This window comes from Emys orbicularis, chromosome 16 (genome assembly GCF_028017835.1).
Source record: "Emys orbicularis isolate rEmyOrb1 chromosome 16, rEmyOrb1.hap1, whole genome shotgun sequence".
Taxonomy (NCBI): Eukaryota; Metazoa; Chordata; order Testudines; family Emydidae; genus Emys; species Emys orbicularis.
In genome coordinates this window covers 25,044,185-25,064,288 of record NC_088698.1, presented here as the reverse complement: position 1 = coordinate 25,064,288, position 20,104 = coordinate 25,044,185, and positions in this window count along the sequence as shown.

Sequence of the window (20,104 nt, the reverse complement as noted above, 5' to 3'; positions counted from 1 at the left end):
ACCCCAGCTGGGTGTATTTTGACTCAGTGGAACTGATCTCCGAGGGCTCACATTTCAAAACACTCCGCTTTCTAACTGGACCAAAGTATAGTCAGAGGCATTGGATCACAGAGGCTGGTATGCACTAATGTTCAGACTAAAACGGTCGTCACACAAGCCACAATTATAGTTTGTTTCTACTCTGAATAAAGCTGAGTGTGACACAGATACCCATAAAATGGCAGCATCTGCAGGCAATGGCTTAGTTTTAATTATCTTTAATGATCCATTAGCCAACAAGATGTAAACAGCAACAGAGGGTCCTGTGGCACCTTTAAGACTAACAGAAGTATTGGGAGCATAAGCTTTCGTGGGTAAGAACCTCACTTCTTCACTTGCATCTGAAGAAGTGAGGTTCTTACCCACGAAAGCTTATGCTCCCAATACTTCTGTTAGTCTTAAAGGTGCCACAGGACCCTCTGTTGCTTTTTACAGATTCAGACTAACACGGCTACCCCTCTGAAAGATGTAAACAGTTACTGACACTTTACAGCTGAGACATGGCAATGCTTTTTCTGCCCCTGAAGGTGACTCAGGCCAGCTGAGCTAACAGGACAAAGTAACAGGTAAACCACACAGGGTTGAGTCACTGTAATTATAATGAAGAGTTCACTGTCAGCGCTTGCAAAGCAATCCATAAAAGGCTGCAGTGGGCACACTGACAGGAATGAATGGGGGGGATGGGCAAGATTATATCACATGGGGATTAAGGGTTTTCTTCTCACCTCTGCTCTCACAGGTATCGCCCATGGGAGTTACAGGTGCTAATCAGGGGCTGGAAGGGAGTCCTTGAGAGAGTCCAGAAAAGATCTTGCTTTGTTTGTAATTTTTAGAGATGGCTCAGTGGATTACCAATGGCACCTCTATTGCAGTCTTTCTCCTCTGGGGCACTGGTTTGACTCCAGTCAGTTGTGACCAGCTGATGATTGTTTGATGGCCTACACAAAATTAGCGGGAGCTCTTATTCCAGTTCTTAGAGCACAGCTGTCAGCATCATGAACCTCCCAACCATGACTGGCAGCCTCAGTAGAGATACCAAGGAGACTGGTCCCTGGAGACTGGACTAGTCAATGCAGACGCATTGGTCATGGAAGTCACCGGGGGGGGAAGGGGACTATACATTTTTGGTGCATAACACAGGTCTCCATCTCCAGCACCTTGCAAACAAAAAACCAACCTACGTCATAGAACTGGAAGGGACCCTGAAAGGTCATCGAGTCCAGCCCCCTACCTTCACTAGCAGGACCAAGTACTGATTTTCCCCAGATCCCTAAGAGGCCCCCTCAAGGATTGAACTCACAACCCTGGGTTTAGCAGGCCAATGTGTGCGTGCGTGTGTGTGTGTGGGAATATAATTCATACAATAAAAAGAAGCCAGAAGAACCAGAACTAGTGCAGATTTAAAGGTGACGTGGAAAATAATTTGTAAACGTTGGGCTTGTACCTTTTTGGATGCTAGGTAGAGAAGGCTGGAAAGGTTTTATGGGGAAAATGGGGGGGTGAGCAGCGGTTTTGCTTGTTCTTTACCTTAGAAATAGCAGGAAGGTCATGGCTGGACTCCTGTGGCACTGGTGCAGGACATCGTGGTGTCTCCGAGACGTGCATGGATGGTTCTCACTGATGAAAGGTGAAGATGGGGGAACAAGTGTGAATGAAATTAGGGATGACCGGAACATTCTCCCACAGCTCAAACTGAGCCCAGCCATCACCAAACCCACCCGGTACCTGCCTCTGATATTGTGCAACAAAACATGCTACACCCGTCCTGCAGTGTGGTTGACTCTTGCAGTCAGGAGCGCCGCCAGCTTTTTTGCTGCCCTAGGCGGCGGAAGGTCCCGCCCCCAAAATACCGCCGACGAACGGGGTGGCCGAAGATCCGGCCGCTGCGGTCGCCACCCCCCAAATGTTAGCGCCGTATGGGTTGCGCCGGCCCTGCTTGCAGTGCAGCTAGGACCTAGGCATGTTTTAACTCCATCCCCTGAGTGTATTACAGCCCTTGCACTCCACCCCATCTACATGCTGTGCTAAACCATGCGTTAACTGCGGCAAAGGACTTCCCCCCCCTTTAACAGATTCCTCCAACTAGGGGAGAGACCCTCTCCCCAGGCCTGGCCCCTATACATCTCTGTGGAGGCATAGCGGGTAGTCAGAATGCCGCAAAGGGCAGGAAGAGAATTCCCCTAGAGCAGGCAGCGTTGGGCCGATGTAATCAGTTCTACATAGCCCCACCTTGCCAAGCCTGGACTGGGGGCAAGGTAGGGGGAGAAGCAGAGGGATACCTGTGTAACATATGGTGCTACAGAGATGCTGGACTGTTACATAGATCATCTACAGGCCTCGGGAGGCTGCAGTAATTAGAGCAACCCCCAGACCATATAGTAGGGACATCTCCACTTCCCAGGGCAGAGAGTGAAGTTGTTACATGTTACAGCTGGGGCAAGATTCCTCGCCGGGACTAGGCTTGTAACACAAATGTTTTTTAAACAGGGCAGCACAGCTCTTTGTAGTTCTTTGAGCAGGGAAACCAATTTAGGAATCCTCTCATGCAGCAACACATCCCATCTGTCCCCTCTGGGGTTGACACTTAATGGGGAAATTATTTGTAAGGATCTGTTAGCGGTTTGCTGCAGATTAATGCAGCTTGCATAATGCTACCTCCCTCCTTGTTGGGCTCAGGAATAACGCAGCGCATTCCAGTGACTGAGGCTGCAAAAGCACACTGTTACTTTATCGATAAATAGGTCACTCTCTCCAGCCGGCTCCTTTGTTTTGGGATATGGCTGATCATTCTAGTGACTGGAGAAAATCCCTCGATGACTTAGATTTGCAATTTATTTTTAGGTTTATAGAGTGTACTTTGGCAAACTTCTGACCTTATCCAAAGCCTACCGAAGGCAATGATTAGACTCCTAGTTACGTCAGTGGGCTTTGGATCCGGCCCTAAAGATATGCACTTAGACAAAAACTAGAATTGGTTGAGAATTTTCTGTTGGGATGATTTTCTGATGGAAAATGCAGTTTCTGCAAAATTGAAAATTTCCGTGGGAAAAATCTTGGTTTTGGCCCTCCCCCCAAATTCAGTTTCCCATTGGGAAAATCTAAAAGCAATATTTCATTTTGCGTCAGTTTGACCCAAATCGGAATATTTCATTTTGTTCAACTGACCCAAAACTTTTTGTTTTGAATTAGTTCAATAAAACAAACTGCATTTCCCTAACAGCACATTGCCTTATGGGTTTTGTAGTTTAGACCCCCATTCTCACCTATGGGCCAAGCTCCCCGGAGGATTACATCTCCCCTCATGCAATGTGGCTTACCTTCCAAGCAAGCTTGGTATGGTGCATCATGGGAGAAGTAGTCCAGCCAGTGAAAATGGGGGCATCAGGCTCCTGAACTATGGCTCCCATGAGGCAATGCGCCACAATGAAAAAATGGAATTTAATGTTGAACTGACTGGAAACAAAGCACTTCAGGTGAGTTCAACAAATTGAAAGGAAATATTTAGATTTGTGGGGATGTTAAGATGTTTCATTTTAATCAAAAAATGTCACAATAAAACCAGTTGGCGTTTCCAACTTGAATTTGTTGAGAATTTCTGTTCCGTGAACAATTTCGAAATTTCAACTTTTTGTCCCAGTTTGGGACAAAAACAAACATTGAAATGTGGGATGGAACGTCCGAATAACGCTCAGATCTTATTAAAACGTAGATCACATGGAGTCCTCCGAGCTCTGCGCTGTCCGAAGCCCTGCTCCCCCCTTGACCACAGCCACTCCCCTGGAGTCAGAGGAGAGGGGACAGGAAAGAGAAGCTGAAAGAAACTAAATCCTCACAAAAGGGACTTGCAGCTCTGCAGCAGTAAGAAGTAAAATACCCATGCTTGGGCTGCAGCTACTTGCCTTTCCCAGATTTAAAGGGCCAGCTACCAGGATAACACGCTGGGAAAGGCGCCTGTAAACAGGTCAAGCCAAGCTGGGGAGTTTAGTGAATGTCAGGCAGTCAGAAAGAAGGGAACATCAGCTGGGTACCCCACTTTTCTGAATGCCTGAGATCAGCATGACTCCAGAATGGGAGTTTATATATGCATGTGAGCTAGTTCTGTTTCTCTGGTTTGGCTATGACTCTATGTTGATATAATCTCAATTCAGGTCCCTTTTAGGCGTCAGTTAATTCTTTTACCTGAGTTTTATTTTTATTTCTGTATCTTTCATCTCTAAGACCAGACATCTGAATTCAGCTGACACTCATAGACGGAATCCAAATCAGTAACCTCAGCTGAGTCCTTAAGTCACTGTAGGTTTTCTGGGACCAATTCTGATCTCACTTGCACCTCTGACTTCACTGGAGTTACTCCTGATTCACAATGCCATGCATGAGATCAGAATTGGGCCCTGTGACAATGCTAGTGCACAGGATCCTTCCCGCTCAACCCAGATGGCAAGCTGGAGGAAAAGGAAGGAGCAAGTGTTGAGCCAATCACCTTTTCCTTTCAAGGTCCTTCAGTCCAGGTCACGCTTGAGAGAATTGGCAGGGTGGTCTGAAGAGAGCTCATGCTGCAGCTGTCTGCACCAGACTGGCCTCTAGTTCACCAGAAGGCTTGATTTTCTATTACTACCAGTCCCGTATCCTTTCTAAATACAAAACCGTGTTCCTCTCCAGCCTCCACACACTATCCAATAATAGCGAGTCTTGTCACACCAACGACTGCACAAGTCATGGAACTGTCAGTGCCTTTCCGCATGTCAGTCATGACTTTAAACTAAAGCACAGCTTTCTGCCCATGGCAATGCGGCTGTCCCCGACCCAAATCTCAGCCTTGGTCCCAAGTTCCCCAGAAAGTTCTGATCCAACCCAGGATCGAAACCCCTGGCTCTGAATCAAATATTTTTTGTTTTTTTTTGCAAAAGGCATATCTGCAAATTATTTTGAAGGCTTCCGTTTCCCTGCCAATGGTTTCGGGGCTCATTTGAATGCCCAGCAAAATCAATAGGAGTCTTATGTTTGCATTTGCAGAGGTCACTGGATTTATGGCTAACTTAGAATTAATAAATTAAAAGAAACGCTGGTTAACAAGCCTCATTCGGATGAAGAAAAAGCCCCAATCAAGAGCAAAGAATTATGAAGACTGGCACAGTAACTAACTTTGAACCAAACTTATTTTGAAACCCTCCTTGTAAATTCCCAGCTCAGTATACACCTTAAGGTCTTAGAGTGAAATTGTGAATGTAAGCTCTGGAATATACAGTACAATGTGGTATTTACAGCACCTTTTTTTTTTTAACCTGGGGACCAAATGTTTTTGGATTGTGGCAAGCGAGGGCTGTACATCTGGAAAGTGTCAGATTTAATGCCCAAAGCCATCAGCACAGGTCAGCTAAAAGTACATGTTTGCTTCCAGCAGCAGCTGTGCAAACTCCTGCTGCCTTGGTTCGGCGGGGCTTATGTAAAGATTCCTCAAAGACAGTGCCTCTTTGTGAGCCCGGAGCGCCACTGATCCTTCGCAATTCCAACCCCCGTTTCAAAAGAAACTGGCCTAAAATGGCACTCCCACCGCAAACACATGTAGTTCAGCATCTGTCTGAGGCACCATTGATTTCACCAGGAAAAGGAAAACATCAGAGTTTAGGGTCACATCCTCAGCTGTCAATCAGACATTGTCAGCTATTTTTACAGCATCTCAGGTTGTTGTAGGGCTGCAGAAAACAAGTGACACACCTTTCCAAAGAGCCTAATGGGTCTGTCCAGAATAATGCAGCTCATCGATGTCGTGGAGAAGCTTTGAGCCCCAAGCTTTGATTTGGTCCCTGGCTTTTCTGAGGACATTTGAAATAAAATATCATCCGGTGTGGGGTTGTTTATTTCTATTTTGCATCGATTTTTATTGCCCTGCCATTTCTGCATGAACATGCAGTTCCCATTTCACCTTCTTAGCTGCCACCGCAGCAGCTGACAATGAGCAACTGCCACAAGATGAAATGGGAATGTCCTTCTTTGATCAGTGTTTCTTAATCCTAATGGACTCCAGGGAATAGAAGAAATTAGGGGATCACTCACTCTGCTACAAGCCCAGGGGCAAATGCCACAGCTTCTCCTCCTTGGGAGTTTGTCTCCCTCAGATACAACTAAACACTGAGTAAGAAACACAGGGTATGTCCTTAAGGGGCAAATGCAGCCCCCTCTCCGTAGCCACACAGAGACCCCCAGCTCTGCAGCCAGTGTGGCGCAGCTGCACAAGGCAGGGGGCTGGAGTTGGGACAGGATGCACCGGGGGTTCAGACACCTGATCGGCCATAGAGCCAAGCAGGAGGCGCGTGCAGGTGGGGTATCATCAGGCTAGGGCAGAACTAAAGCATCTGCCCAGCACAGATTCTTCAGTCTTCTCCTCAAGCTGGAGGAGTACAAGGGGAACAAAACCTTGGTAAAGCAGCTGTGGAATCACTCTGCGGGCTAGTGGGGAAGATGCTTCTCCCGCTGTGCATCGCCCCAGCACCTGGGCCAGGCCCTTGGGCTCTGTATTGGGCTGAAGGCTTCCCCCAAATGGCTATGACAGCGTGTTTATAGATCTTTCCATACGTGCAATGGATTAGCTTGCAGGTCCTCCCCAGTGATAGGCAGGCCTAGTTCTGACCTACTGCTGAGTAGCCATCAGCCCAAATCAGCCCCCAGGGATGCAAACACTCACAAGCTATGGGAAGCCTCAGGCTGGGATTGGAACTTGGCTGCGGGCCTGTCTTGACTCCCGTAGCTTCAGCATTTATCCCAGCCTCTCGAATCAGCAGGGAAATCTAACAAGCTCTCTTGTGGTGTTGTCTGGTCCTTCTCATTTATGGTTGAGCCAGGAATAGCATTAGAATAGCCAGTCTGGTGCAAAAGACCAGAAGTCACACATAGAAATGTGTATTAAGTTAAATCAACTTTTCCTGAGCTCGCTTTCCTTCCTTCCCATCCCTCCCCCCCGCCCCCCCAAAAAGTTCAGCTTGAGTGTGATGTAGCAGTGTGGGTCAGTTATTAGAGCTGCACTGGATCACTCAATCTCAGAGTGGGAAACAATTGGGCCTGATTTACCCATCACTTTAAACTAATATAAACCCATTGGCTTCAAGGGAGCTGAGATGCACCTGCTTTTCACTGAGATTGAATCAACCCCATTTATTTAGCCCATCAAGCAAGAATGTAACCGTGTACCTTCCATTAATGTTACGGACAGGAGACATGGCTGTATCCCTGCACAACATCAATCTGAACATTTCTCTGTCTTGTGGCCCAATATTGCATTCTTTATGCACCCAAAACGCCCATTCATTTTGAATGCAATGGGAGTTTTGCATGCATAAAGAATGCAGCGTTAGGGTCTAATCCACTGCTTATTAAAGTCTTTCCACTGACTCTAATGGGCCTTGGGTCAGGCCTTGAATGTGTAGCATTGTACCAGGTATTCAAAGTGCACCTTTGTAAATTCATATCTCAGTCATTCCCAAAATTGGATGTTTGTAGGGACCCAGGCCAGCGCCCCTTTTGTGTGCAATATCTGACTCCTTAGTAAGAAATGCTTGTCAGAGTTCCCAGCTTGGTAGCATCCGAGTTATTCACATTGTAAATTCCCTTAGTGCAGTTCATTAAAATAATTGCAGTACTATTAACATCATACAGTAGAGCAACTTGGAAAGAAAATGAAAGTGAGCTAGACCCAGATGATCAATCATGCATTTTACTGACAATGTCTTTATATGAGTTGTTTTCACTGGGAATATACACCTAATAATTGCTCAGGTTCCTTGTTTTTCCACAGTCAGTTCCATTGTAAGGGCCATTAGTTCCTGTACAATGGTAATTTAAAGCTGAAAACCTACTGTGCTCTGCACCAAAAGGTAGATTAACATATCTGCTTCGACAAAGGTTTGCTGTAACCCTTATAGGAAACACGGATTAAGCTTCAATTTTGCGTGGCAAGTATTTGGGCTCCTGTTATTTTCTATTAGAGAACTATTAGGGACTTAGGGGTGGTGTGGGTGTTGGGGATTGGATGGCTCAGAGGACTGGGAATGAGATGTGGAGCTTTTCATCTCCAGGTCATCAACTCAAGCCCAGTCTATCAGATGTTGTTAGTGGTTTCAGTCCAGTTCCCAGTGGACAGATGCCTATGTTTCAAAACCCACAACAGTTAAAACTTGGTTGGCAGTCTCAGCAAAGCTTGAGTGGGTTTTAGTGAATAGATAACCCAGTCAAGAATCACCAGATGTGGGAAGAGGCACATTTGCTGGGCAAAGCTTGCCATGTCGCTGACTATGCTGGTCCAGTTCTGTAGGTGGAGGACTTCAGCCTCCAAGAGCATCATTCTGGCACTAGCGTCAAAGTCTCTCCCTTTCTCTGCTTATTGCAAGGACCTAAACAGCCAGGACTCCCAAAGCTGGATGAGACAGTTACTTGGATAGCCACAGCATCTGGGACCAGGCATATAATGACCATGTATGATTGAACTCTGCTAAAAAAAAAAAAAAAAAAGGCAAACTGTGTGGAACTGGAAATTTGGCCTTGGTGTCTCATTCAGTGACCTGTAAGACGTAAGATACGAACGTCCCATATCTTAAAGCCAGGATGCAAAGCGCTAGGCTCTCTCTGGCCAAGGGAGGTGGTGAGGTCATCAAAGGACCACCTTTGATTTGAGAGTGGGAACCAAAGGCCATGTTTAGTTTGGAGAGAGCCTCTTGGAAGAAGATAGCTTTTCGACCACAGCTCACCCATAATATGCACAGATCCTTTTCTTGTCCTACCTGGTTCTAGCCCATAATGTGTCTGTGCCACTTCTCTTCCCACAGAGCCAGACCTGTCACAGGCATTTCAGGACGCACTGCTCCCCCTTCCCAGCTTTAGTCCAGTAGCTCACTGTCAGTAACCACAAAGCGCCTGGAAAGGAAATAAGGAAATATATTTGCCATCATAGGTGCGTGAACTAGGGGTGCGCGGGATGCTGCAGCACTCTCAGGTTTTACGTGGGGTTCTGCTTCTGGCCTCCCACACGGGGGTCTTGGCTGCCGCCCCGGCTCCACTCCAGGCCCCATACACGGGGTCCCAGCTGCCAGCCCCGAGCCCTGTGCTCTCCTCCTGGCCCCGCATGTGGAGTCCTGGCTGCCGCCTCATGCCCGGGACTGAACTCCCGGCCCTGCACACGGGATCCCAGCTGCCGGCTATTTGATGGACATCATGAGATAAGTTGGCAGTCAAATGCCTGCGCCCAACCCCAGCCTCAGCCCCCTTAGCCCTGTCCAGGTCCCCCCCTCCCCTAGAGACGGCCCTGCTCCCGGCTCCAGCTCTGGGGTGGGGGTGGAGGCACAGACAGGGGTAAGGGGGCTGGCTTTCAGCACCCCCACTAGTAAAAGTGTTCCAGCGCCACTGTTTGCCATTCACTGTGTGACATCACAGGAGGAAAGAGCGTGTCATAAATAAAAGACAAATGCAATGTCACCTCCATATGCTGGTTAGCATATAAACTATTCTAGACTCTATGACAGCAATTAACTGCCTCAAAGACACTTGGTGGTGTTTTAAATGTCTCCCTCCATTCACCTGGCATCTTCCATTTAAAAAGGAACATAAAACCCAAATCTGAAATGGATTTAATTTTCTTTCCTAGAATTGTTCTTCCCATAATCACATTTTTCTTGCCTTTTAAAAATTGCAGTTTGGGAGAAAATCTTCATCTGGGAAACTAGTTACTTTCCGAAAGGGATCAAGGTAGTTTTTGGCCTGTTCCTGATATCGCTTGTTTTTCTTTGAGCAGTCCTAGAACAGAAGCTTCCTTCCCACTGAGATATTTTTCCCTTGCTTGTCACAAAACTAAGTAGGCTAGAAAAACAGAAGTGGGAAACACAGTCTATGGCTATGAATCAGGCAGTCCAAGCAGTACTGCATGAAGCCATCCAGGGGCACGTTCGCTCTGACTCGAGACATATCAGAGGGAAAGCAGTCATTAGTTCAGACATTTTAGCAAGCTCAGTGTTACCCTCATGATCTCCTGGCTTCTCCTTTAGGATTTTACTACTTTGCACTATTTAATCATAAAGGTTTAGGGCACAGGTTTCCTCTTTTACAATATTCCCGCATAGTAAGTCAATGTTTTATTTGTGAATGAAAAGAGAACATCAACTGGAAAAGCTGTAGAAACATGAACCATGCTATTTAAAAAGATGACTCTTTTGAGATGCCACACCCTGGGTTAGATAACTTACTTGATCGTTACTTTATTAATTTTTAATTATAAACGAGCCAAATAAGTCCAGTTATCCAACCTGCATTTTAACACCGACATGCCTTTCATGCTCTTGCTGGAGGGTTTGGTAATGAAAAGGAACGCATGACCTGGGAGGAGGTTGGCACTAAATCCATTTCAGATCTAAATTCAACTCTGATTCTGTACACAGCTAGTTTTTGGCCTTTTCAAAAGTGCTGGAAGCCTGGAGCTCCCACTGACTTCAACGGAGCACCTCTGGAAATCAGGCTGATAAACTTTAAACAGAAACCCTCTCACAATCCACCAGCTACCCCATTATATCCAGGAAAGTGATCTACCTCTTTATAGCTAATGCCATTGTTAGCCGTACCTTATCTACAATAGGAAGGGAGTGATTGCTCAGCTATTATCTTCTTTGAGTCGGACCTTGCTTTGCGTATAACAGACACAATACATTAATCAGTTTAATAGATGAATAGTGCTGCAGGGTCCATCACGGACCAGCAAACAAAGTCAAAGGAGCAGCAGCAAGGGAAAGAAACACTACGGATGGCCATTCCAAGAAGCCTGGACTTAAAACAGCAGGAGATTAGAGTGCTCAGAGAGATTAATAATGGGATACAGAGACTCTGGCCTCTAGCTTCCCAGTTTGAATCCAGCCTCAGTTGGTCACGAGTGACCAAAAGTCCTTGTTTACTGGCTATTTGATGGACTACATGAGATAAGTTGGCAGTCAAATGCCTGCGTCACAAAACCATGAGACTGCCTGGCTGCCTCGTCAGAGAGGCCAAGAACTGAATGGAGACGGAACTAACCCATCTTCCTGAGCCTAAGCCCACTGAAATCCACAGTCTTTGCATTGACTCTGAAGGGTTGTGGATCAGGCCCATGGCCCCAAAAGGCAGAGGCACAAGGGATGGCATGCAGGCAGCTAGCACCGCCAATGCTGTACCTGTTGTGGTTAGGCAGAGGACTTCACCCTGCAAGTGTGTCAGTGCAGCACGTTCCCCAGGCATGGCACTGAATTCACAGTAAGCCGGCAGAATCTATCAAAGGTACTTATATGCCCTCCTATCACCATTGTATCTGAGCATCTCACACTCTTTTAATGTAGTTATCCTCACAGCACCCCTGAAAGGTAGGGCAGTGGCATTAGCCCCATTGCACAGATGGGAAACTGAGGCACACAGAGACTAAGTGACTTGCCCAAGGTCACACAGAAGGACTGTGACAGAGCAGGGACTTGAACCTAGACCTTCCAAGTCCTAGGTTAGTACCCTAACTAGTAGGCCATCCTTCCTCTTGAATGAACAGGCCCCTTCACATGGGCTGTCTGTACATCAGGCAGCAATTTAGTTCTGTGACTTTTGAAATGGTTTAATGGTTCAAGCCCGGCTGTGGCACTTTAATCTCCTGGTTTGGTGTGAGAGTGAAAGCGTTCAGGTTGCGTTGTGCTCCCATCTAACGGGCAGGAGAGCAGTGCAGAAATCTAAAACACATGAGTGTATTCACAGGCAAACAAAAAGGGGGTGGTTTTTCCAAGAATTTTTTTTCCGTGTAAAAGAATTCATGCTCTCCCTTTCGACTGTCATTGTTAAAAAGATGGGCTCGTGAGCCTGAAATTTAACACCTTATCAGCACTTGGTAACTCCTGATTTATGGATGGGTTTGCTGTTGATTTCCTCCAAGCTAACAGCACAGCAATTCTGACAGAGAAGTGGAGGAAATTTCACTGGCTAACTGGCAGGAGCCTTTGCTGGTACTGAGACTTTGGAAGGCGTACTTTGACTTGAGCATGTAATAGTATGTGGGTCTTCAGTAAACACTGTCTGCAGTCAATTGGCAATCGCGTATTCTCCGCTGAGGGCCTGATCCAAAGTCCAATTAAGTGAATGGAAGTCTTTCCATTGACGTCAATGGGCTTTGGATCAGGCATGTACTCTGGAATGTAGCTTTCCCTTATTTTATGTCTTGGCTGCAGCATGAACTGTATAGACTGCTGCATTCAAAACTCAGAACAAGGCACTCTGCCCAGCTAACTTTAAGGAAGTTATTTAAAGATAATCCTCTCTTGCCAAAGTAACAACATTTCACGTCTTGTCTTTGACCGTACATGATGGCAGCATCTTTACTGTATTTACATTAAGTCCAGAGCAATAGAAGAGAGTTTGTTTCCTTTTGACTTGACTTCCTATGATGGGGTGCTAGGCAGACCATTCGGGATCCTAAAGGGAACCTCATGATTTTGGTCTTTCCCCCCTGCACCCATTTGCCTCAAGCGAGATGACATTTACCTGATGAAGGGGGAAGCTTGGACCCAGAGGAATCATCAAAGGTGCTCAAAGGGAAGAAGTCCATATGTACGGTGAGTAGGACGGTAATAGGGCGGCTGTGGATGTGTTGGAGAGATCCTTTCTCTGCCTCCTTGAGGCCCAAGTGTATATTTTGTTTTGCTTCTTTTTGGCTTGTGGACTCGGCTTGACCAACCAGCCAAGAGCTGAAGACCTTGCCTTGCTGGAGTTTCTGTTATAGGGGCTGAAAGCAATGGGCCTGTTTATGAAAGAAGGGGCTTTTATTTCCTGTTGAAGTGTGTCTGCTAGTTTGGGAGACTCTTGAACTGAGCTCTGCCCTCCTGTTCTGCACAGGAGCACTCTATCTCTGTGCATTTTCCAGGTAAAACACTACACGCGCCTGAGCCTCCTTGCCCTGCATCTTGTGCCGTCACTGCTCCAGTGTCGAGCAAGTGTAAACAAGCCACCATCCTGATTCATTGGCATTTCACACTCACTTTGCACTGGTGCGCACAACTCCACAAGGTGCACCACCAGGAAGAATCAGCCCCAACACACTGAATATCTAGTCCTGTCCAATCCTGTTTGCACACAGAGCTACCCCCTCTTGGCTCCAGCCATGCTGATGTTTCAGACCTACAGCACCTTGGAATATTATTCACAGGAGCACATCAAACGACGCCCGAGACACATGCTCCACCTTTTCAAAGGGAACCAAAGAGCGCTACATCCAAGAGCGGCTTAAGTCGATTTTATTGGGACTAGTTATGTTGTGGGTGTTCCCAAAGGATCAAGTTTAATGGTGAGCCGTAATGGGAATTCCTAACATTCTTAACATTTTGCCACCCAGCCTGCTTCAGGAAAAGTCCTGATGTCGGCGGTTGTATCGTTTCTTTTTCTTTCCTAACCGTATTTATCTTTCAAGGCTGGCAGCAGGAATAGGAAATTTAGCACGTGATATTGACATTCTGCCATGTAAGCAAGTCTGCAATCTTAATACACTCAAATTCAGCTGAGAGAATAGCTAGAGAAATAAAAGCGAGTGCGTTTAAGGTCTGGGTTTTCAGCAAGGTGAGGCATGCCACCATGCACACACAATTCTGTGCAGATAATCACGGCAAATCGGGTTTTGTTCATATATTTGTTCATACCCTGGACCAGATTCTTGGCAGCATCCAGCTCTCTCCTGAGTGGCACAAAGGGAGAGAAGTGTGCAAGCACCCAATTTATGGATGCAAAGATAGTAATTTTGCATGCACAAATTCAACATGCAAGTGCACACATGAGCCTTTCTACACATGCATTTGCACACCTGACCTGTCACAAACTAGGGGGCTAGTTGGGGCTGCAATATGCCAAGCTGCCTATGGCATTTGAGTGCCCATTTCCCATTGACGTTGGCAATAACTGAATGTTCAACTCCTTTAGGGTAGTGTTGGAAAATCTCAGCCTTAATGTCTCATCTAAGAGATAGACACACAGTGAACTGGATGGGCCTAGATATGCCTCCCTTGTGTGACTCTGCTTAGTTTCTTTCCTCACTGGATTTTATAAACCCTCTCGGAGCAATGTAGAGAGTCAAGTTTAAAAGAAAACAAAGTTAAGAGGGGGGAGTCAGGGGAAGATATTTTTGTTTAAGGCACCCCCCCCCCCAAGACCTAAACAAAAAATCAACCAGCGTTTTATAGAAATATAATCACGTGGGTAGCACAGATGACAAATGGACTCCTCTGATCTCATGCAGATCCTCAGAGCTTCACTCCAAGAAGCAGGTCCGGATTCTGATTTTGATGTAAATACAGAGTAACGCTAATGATGCCAATGGACCAATCTCTGCACTCAGACACGCTACTAATGACACTAACTTCAATGGACTTCCTCTGGCTTTATGCAAGTGTCCCTGCGGGTTGAATCTGGTCTAACAAATAGCTTGTTAGGCTCAGAGTCTGGCCACAATCTTTATAAGAGAATCCCCCCAAATGCAGGAATTCCCTCCTTCTGACAGAGAAGGGGGGGGGTGCATACAAAAGCATGAAATAAACAATCAGAAAGGTGGCTTAGTTCCCAGGCTGCAATTAACCAAATGCCTAGGTACTTGCCATTAACATTACTGGAGTCTACTGGAGGCTAGATTCCAGCGCCAAAGAGTTACACCACCAAACCAAAGGCCTGTGGTTGTTGTTGCCTCTCTGTGGTATTCACCGGCTGCTGTTTATGCCGGAGCTGGCTGCTTGACTCAGGTGCTTCCCTTTACTAATTAAACACAGCCAGGCAGCCTGCAATCCCTCTTCCTGCCCAACAGCTTGGTCAGACTTGGAAAATCATCCTCACGCTTTAGACTGATGTGGCGCCACTTAGCCTAAAGGAGTCCAATACAAACTATAGGATTGTTTCATGTTGGGAGCAACCAAAGGCCTCCATCGGGATTGGAACACTTGTGCTGGGACACGGAAGAGAATACAGCCCCTGCCCTAAAGACTCGACATCTAAATAAGCAAGACAGATTAAAGGTGCAGGAAAGGGACATAACATAGAGAATGAGCAGGGTGATGGTTGGCACCGCAGGGTTTTTTTATTGCTATTATGGGGGCCAGGGTGGATGGGCGGTCTGGGGAAGAATGAATAGAAGCATGGGAGTATGGAAACAAAGGAAGGCAGTGAAGGGGAAGAGAGGGAGAGGTGTATGGTGGGCAGTGGAGGGACCATGAGGGGAAGATGTGTGGGAGGAGAAAGCTGAACCTATTTCTCATCTCCCACCAGTGTAAAGGAGGAGCCACTCCACTGACCTGGTGTGAAACAGGTGTAAGCCAGAGGAGAATCAGCACTTTTATACTTACAGTCCTGCTGAGAGCAGCCACCAGCTGGAAAGAGAACAGCCAGTACAGAGCAAAAGACCCAACAGAAAGGGAGAAAGTTTGTCCAAGGACGCGGGGCAAAGATCTGTCACTTACACACAATGGTCCTTGAGATCTTTAATGTCCATGCAGAAAAGAATGGACCTGGCTTTGTAAGATCTTGTCTGAAAATCCCACGCACAACTGCATGGAACTCAGTAGACAGACCCTCTGCTGATGCGACCCGTGTGGCTCCCCTGACTTCACTGGAGCTATGAGCGCTTACACCAGATGTGGATCTCACCCATATGAATTTATATGAACCAAGTAGCGTTTCAGTTCCATTCTGCTGTAATCTGCATGCACTTGAAAGGCCCTTCCAGCGTCAGACTCATCTGATTGCTGTAGTAAGAGTCTGATCCAGAGCGATACTGAGTACCAGCAGCTCCCAATGATGTGCGGGTGCTCAGCACTTCTCAGGATCAGGCCCTGTGTTGTTTTTCAGTGAAACAAGCTGATGAAGAAAAACAATGGGGTTGCAAGAACTGTATATTTTACAAAGACTAACTTAATAACCGCTGCTAAAAACACATCGCCAACTGAGATGGAAATAACAGCTGTGGCCCATTTGACAAATGCGGCTTTTCTTGGAGGTTTGCTGATTCGGTGCTTTTTTGTTATTTTGTACTCCCATTCCCTGCTAACTAAGGTCGCTCTTTCAGAAGCACTGGTGGTGGGGCAGGCTGCTGTGCCACCGCATGTCTCTTCAGGACACTGCTGCCCATTGTGCCAGCTGCATGCCCCTGTTCGGCTGCACGCAGCCATTTTGGAAAACTTCCCTCCATTCTCTTCCTTCCTCTTGGTTCAACCACACCAGTCAGGGCCCAATGCCCCTGCTCCTTCCTGCCTTCCAAGCCATAACTTGGAAACGTATCTCTCCCGGCGTTACAACTCTCTCAATTAGCAAGCCTGGAATGAGGGAGCATTTTCTCGGGTGCCCTACTTCTGACATCACCATGCTGAAAAGATGTTCCTAAAACTGGAGCTATGGCAATTTCCACTATCTATAGAACAGCCCCTAGCTGTTCTTCATATTTTGGTGGATGCTGTACAATATCTGTCTACTTGTACGCCGTAGTCATGTCTCTCTGAAGCAAACCCTGAAGTCTTTCTTGAGTCTGGATTCTGGCAAATAGTCATCTAATAAGGACCCAAGGATGCCAAGCAGAAGACTGTGACGGCCATGGATTTTGTCTACACTTTGAAACGACCAGCTCGCCCTCGCTATAGATTCGGTGGCTAGGTTTCCTCCTGCTTTAAAACCAAAACATCATTAAAATACACACCTTCCAACTTCTGCACTGGATGAGGTAGGAGTCCTACAGACAGCTGCCTCCACTACATGATCCTGTGTCATCCTCAGTGCACAGGCCATCCAGTTTCCTGAATGAGGTAGGGGCTCTGGAAAAAAATAGCATGTGATCATGTAATGAAAGACTGAGTGTCACCCAACGTTGTTTCACTTCCTGTCAGGCTCAGCCGATGCCTCATGAGAGAAACCTACAGGCGGCCAAGTGGCCGAAGAGAACATCCAGGCTAACCTAGTGAATCTCCCAGATGAGGCAGCCAGTGCAATAGACACAAGCGCAAAACAGGAGCCGGGGACCTTGTTAAGTGGCTTATTGTCACCAGGCACAGGTAAAAGTTTCTGGATAATGCTGTCAACCAGCATCGCTCCACACTGGTCCCAGCCTCTTTTGCTGTGCACCTTTGTGCCATGTTTTGAGACTGAGACGAACATGGCTTCTTTAACCAGGTCCCACTCAGTTGAGACACGGGACACAGCTTCAGGGTGACAGCTCCATTGAAACATAGACAATCCATAACAGGAGAAAATGTCTCCCTCACCCCTTCTCCATAGCCCAAATTCTTTGTCTCTCTCCCTTTGCCTCTCACACAGCCTTGCACAGCACCATGCTTGCTCTTGCCGGTACAGACTCACCAATTCAGGAGGGCGAGTTGATGACAGGCTGCATTGGGCTAACCGGTTGAATGTTCAAGGGTCACACCGTTAGCGTGCCGGGGGATCCTCTAACTCCATAGGTGGTAAGCCAAGGCCTAATTTATGGCCATTGTGACCTTCAGCCCCCCTTTGACATTTGCAGATCAGCTGCATTCTGTGAGAGACATTAAAGCTCTTACAGTAATAGGCTTTAAATCACTCTGCACTACCAGATGATTGGCTGGGTTTGATGAATGGGTCAGAGGTAATAATTCACTGAGGTTATTGTGTGGGCTGCTTGCTGGCTATTTGACATTTATAAATCAACTACATTTTTCTGCACTGCTCAGTGCATACAAATCACTATAGTTAATCTGAGAGAGGCACTTCATTTCAGCCAAGAGTGGCTTTGGGCATCCTTGGCCTTTGCTTTGATCTGAACTTGAATAAACCTAATCAAATCTAGTTTTACTGACAGCCAAGTTCCTCTACCACCACCCGAATAGACTGGAGGGGGCTGTGTGCAGGAGCATGGCTCGTTTGAGGTCAGACTCTGCCTTCCTTTACTCACACTGAGTAGCTTACTGCACTAAAGTCACACCAACAACTCAAGGAGGCTGAAGTCAGTGGGCTGCTTCTGAACTCAGTGACACCAGAGTAAATCAGGAGCCGCTCCAGTAAAGTTGATGGAATTACATGAGTATAAAACTGGGATACGGCGTAAGGGCCAGATTTGTAAAGGTACTTAGATGCCAAAACCCTGTTGATTTAAATGGGAGTTAGGCACCTAGGTGCGTTTGAACAGCCCAGTAGGCACTACCTGACATATCAGGTGCCCAAATAGCTTTAAAAATCTGGCCCTAAAGCATTACTCAATGTGGGTAAGGGTGGCAGAGCCGGCCCGTGGAGAGTAAAAATCAAAGTCAAAGTCCTCCTGGAAGCAGCAGGCCAGGTCCTTAACCTACCAAGTCAAACCACGTGATTTGTTTTATGTTGCAGCCCCTCTCTCTTCCCTACCTGCAGGGCCGGCTCCAGGCACCAGCCGAGCAAGCTGGTGCTTGGGGCGGCAGCTTGTAGGAGGCGGCATTCCGCCCAATCCTAGGGCGGCACGGCCGCTTTTTTTGTTTGTTTGTTTTGTTCCTCTCCGGCCGCCCTGTAGGGGGCAGTGGCGTGGAGGACGGGAGTGCCCTGCAGCAAGCCCGGCAGGGCAGTCCGCGTCCTTCCCTCCCAGCCGACCGGAGTGGTGTGGAGCCCTCCTGGCAGGGGACACGGCGGGAGGGGCCGCGTGGCAGCGCCCTGCTGAAGCCCTTGCCGCCCCCCTTCTCTCTCTCCCCCTGCTCCCTCCCCCGCCCCCCGCTAGCCGGGGCACATCTGCAGGGCAGGGAGTCCCCCTGCACCCTGGCTCCTGCAGGTGGTTTTTTTTTTGCTTTGCTGTTCTGGCCGCCGCGGGTTTTTCTTTTTTTTTTTTTTTGCTTGGGGCGGCCAGAAAGCCAGAGCCGGCCCTGCCTACCAGTCCCGATCCGACAAACAGTCAGTACCAGACATAGTCCATACAATGATAATTACCCCCTCATTTGTTACTCCAATTTACAAAAACATCTCCTTGTGGGTTTTGCCTTACCACAGTGCCAAGGAGCTCCAATCAAGGCCGTGGGCCCCATTGTGCTGTGCATCATTAGGTCCAAGGTGTCACAGCGAACAGTCCTGTTGACATTAACAGGCCTGCTTGCGAGGCAAGGGCCTGCTCAGCGCAAAGAAAGGGCCTGAAAGCTGGTCTGTCATATCAGCAGGCCCTGCCCCAAATTTCTCACAATCTAGGTTATGCACAGGTGCAAAAGGTGCCTGAGGAACACACGCAGCGGGAGGACGAGGAAATGCGGTGCAATAAGCAGCAGTCTCAGTTTGGCTAGGCAGGTGGTGACTACCTAATGCCAGCTCCCCCTATCCCCCCCCTTCAAGGTGTACACTGACTCACATTCTCTCCACATTGTAAGCTGTAAGAAAACCCATTCTGCAGTTTATCTTTGCAGAAACCAAGCAAAAATAAAAGCTTTTCCTGTTGTGCTAGATTGGTTTGCTGAGTTTTTGGAACGGCCACAACCCCTGGTGTAGCCGCAGCCGACGGAAGGCGGTTGTCCTGATGGTGTAGGAACACCACCACCCCAAACGATGGGAAGCATTTGTCCATCCATAGCTGCAGCTACGTGCGAGGGGAGGGGGAGTTAGGTACACACAGTTACGGTGCTCCCCGTGTGGCTTTTGCACAGCCCTGCCCTATGTCGCTGTGGTTACCTAACTTTTAATTGTAGCCCCAGCCTGGGTGTCCAAAAGGTCGAGGTGCTGGGGCACCCTAACGTTACAGCCACGGCATGTGGCGGTAAGATCAGTGCTTCTTAGCTGATGTAAATCAGTGTCGCGTCACTAAAGTCAAGGGCCTGGTGTGGATTTAGGCCTTCAGGAAACCAGCCTGGCATATGTTGTTAAAGGCCCATCTTCCAAGCGCCTTCCCCAGCTTCCCCCTCTGGGAAATGCTGCTCTCAGAGCCGCTCTCCAGCCCACTGGGCAATGCCCAGCCCTGTAGATGGGCCTATAAATAAGAACCCAGACAAGTGTATGGGGTAGCTGGATGGGGGTGAGAGGGAGCTCCCCCCCAAAAAAGCCTGGAGGCTACAGGGGCGGGTGTGTTGGCCTTGCCTGAGCCAGTAACAAT